Source organism: Chaetura pelagica, unplaced genomic scaffold, assembly GCF_000747805.2.
Source record: "Chaetura pelagica isolate M959 unplaced genomic scaffold, ChaPel_1.0 scaffold70, whole genome shotgun sequence".
In the NCBI taxonomy this organism is placed as follows: Eukaryota; Metazoa; Chordata; class Aves; order Apodiformes; family Apodidae; genus Chaetura; species Chaetura pelagica.
This window is the reverse complement of record NW_009952265.1, coordinates 2,036,722-2,039,719: the sequence shown is the minus strand read 5'-3', so window position 1 is coordinate 2,039,719 and position 2,998 is coordinate 2,036,722. Positions and strand designations below refer to the sequence as shown.

The window sequence follows — 2,998 nt, the reverse complement described above, 5'->3', positions numbered from 1 at the left end:
GTCTACCAAGAGGCTGGGGGGCTGGGAGCACTTGCCCTTTGTGGAGAAACTGAGGGCTTGCTCAGCCTAGAAGAGGGAAAGCTTTGGGCATATCTAACAGCAACCTTCCTTTACCCATGAGGAGCCCATCGGGATGGCGCGGTGGTGCATGGCAGAGAGGCAGCAGGCATGCATTGAAATCCACTTCTGTGTTGATACATGGAGAACCTTCTTCACTATAGGGGCAGTGAAGAATTGGAAGAGGTTGCTCAGAGGGGCTGTGCTGCCTCCATCCTTGGAGGCTTCCAAAATATGACTAGATAAAGCCTCAAGTAACCTGTTCTGATTTCAAAGCTGGTACTACTTTGAAGAAGACATTGGCCTGGATATCTCCTGACTTCTCTTTCTAACCTGAACTTGTTTATGATTCTATAATCCTATATTATTAATAGATGGCACATAGAAGAGAGTTTGGTTTTGTTCTAAATACTTCAGATAAGAGGTCAAACATTCATTTAATAGCAATTTATTTTTAAGGGGTTAATGGAGGCATTTAGCTGGAACCATTTTTATTTGGAACTGAAAAGTATCTACAGAAAGCCTGAGAAGTGTTTGTATCCCTGCTGCTTCTTAGGGCTGAGAGTTGTTAAGCTCTAGCCATCATACTGGCTGTAATGCTGTGCTGCTTCTAGAAAGATACTGCATAAAGCTGGCTGGTTTTGTTTCTTTTGCAGAAAGGAACTTTCATCATTCTGTGTAGCAGGTTTTACTTCAGGGCAGGGAGCTTTTTGAGCTCTTTGCTTCTGTAGTCTTTTTATTTATTCTCTAATATAAGTTATGCTACGGATGTCTGTGATTTATATATTTTTCACTTACATAAGAGAAAGCTGTAACAGTGCAGGTGGTGTCTGTCATTCAGCTTTGTCAGAACATGGACACTAGAGCAAATGGATGTGGACGCTAGAATGCTGAACACATAGAATGGCAGTAGGAAGTCTGGAAATCAATTTTTGTAGTCATTATCGTAGCAACTTAATTCAACTCCCAGCCAACTATTAGCTGAAAACATAACAGACTTACTTAGAAAGTCTGAAAATTATTTGTTTGGTTTACTTTTCTCTCTAGCCATACTTACTGCTTGTGAAAAACACTAGATACAAATTTATGTGAGCCAACGCTGAGAACAAAAGGATTTTCCAACCCAGGGGCCCTGATTGCTGGGAACATGTTCTGTGCAGTTTTTGGTCTCATCATGACAATCAGGATTTAGATCTTAAATAACTTTGAACTTGCCTGGAGCTCTGTGCATGGTACTGTGATCTCAGCAAGTTTTTAGTGTGTCACTGTGAGTTGGTCTGTGTAATGGTGTTCTTTGTGATGTGCACTTCCATTAGGAAATGTACTGAAGCCTCATTTCATGCAGACCACTAGAATGACAGATTACTGTTGCCTAAATACTCTGCATTAGTAAGTGTGCAAATGCAAAAACAAGATTCTGTCCCTGGAAGTTCTGCAGAACAAGTTTAGAGGTACTAAGTAATAGACCTAAAGAATGAGATTCAGGCTCTTGTCATGAAGTTGATTGCTCAAGATAGGCATGTTAGCATGCAAGCTTAGTGCTTCTATTTTAAACCAAATCTGATTAAAAAGTATTTCTCTAAAACGGCTTAACCGTTTCAGGTTTTAATGAGAGGGCCCTAAATCAAAAGCATCGAGGTAAGCAGTGAGTGGTGCCTGCAGGTCTCATCCACTAGATGCCGCACTTCTCAAGCTATAGGCGGTGGGATTTGTCAGCTTAAAATACTAGCAAGTATTTTCTGTTATTAAAAAATAATCTTTATTGTCGGAAAAAAAATACAGTGCTTAGTGTAACTCCGAGTTTTTAAGGAAAATTTCTGGATCGTTTATTTGAGGACCTAGATAAAATTTTCTTGTGTTCAGAAGGGTGGAACTTCTTTGCGCTGACTTCTGAAGAGTTTGCAGGCAGTCAGCATTTCTAAAATGTGTTTATGTATAAAATCTCGTTTAACTCAAAACGTTTGCCTGTCATCAATAAATTGTTTGTTATTACATCTGTATGAGAGGTTTTTTTGAAAGCATAGTTTCTGAATATAAAAGTATTTTGACAACATATAATAAATACCAACTTCCTCTGACTTCTTTTGATGTTATCACCAGTTATCTGACACACTTCCTTAGTCTACTTTGATAATAAACAGTAGTATGCTTAAAAATTGTAATTCAGGGTTTTAAAGGGTCATGAATTTGCTAATCAGGTAACGGAGAACATTTAATCATGGAGTTCCACATGCAGTTCTATCTGTGAAGCAGCTACTTAAACAGTGTGGTCATTTCATTATAGCAAGTCATGCCAGTTGTGCCTGTGCTATCTGAATGGATGGATGTTGTAGCTGCCTGGCAGCTGGAGCCTCATTGCTGTGTGATATAATGCTGATTATTTTTTTCCCCTAAGTTCTAGAAAGTGTGTTTTCTAAAAATTGTATAAGCCCTTTTTATGAAGAGGTAACTGACACAATGAAAATGTTCTAAGTGAAAAGTCTGCCATCCAAAAGACCCTGTTCTGGTTTTTATGGAGAGGTTATCTGTGAAAAGATTTTCACTTTGACAGGCATATTTTCCATATATGTACTGCTTGTATAAGTACTTGGATTTGAACTAGGATCTGTTCTCTGGGGTCCTGCTTCCATCTTGGTTGGATCTTGTAATGCATCTTCTGTTGGTTAAACTTGTTAAATTTCTGTGGTGACACAAGGTCCACTTCATGATTTCACTGCAAGATAAAAGGTGGAAGGGAAGATGGTTTGATTTGGAGACTACATTTGTTTAAATAAAAATAATCTTTGGGTAAAATAATTAAAGTAGGAGAATGTTGGGCCATTGAGTAAAACCTCCTGTACAAAACTCAAAAGAACTTTGCATTCAGTAGCTATAAATTTTGCAGTTTTCTTTTTCAGGAGATATGCTGTTCCTTTATGTATAGACACATTATGTCTTTCCC

At 38.4% G+C, this 2,998-nt stretch overlaps 1 protein-coding gene across 1 annotated transcript in view; it reads left to right on the top strand.

Annotated features, from left to right (window-relative positions):
• Nucleotides 1–2,998, top strand: part of RAD51B (RAD51 paralog B) — a 392,370-nt gene that overhangs the window by 12,283 nt on the left and 377,089 nt on the right. The window lies entirely within an intron of this gene.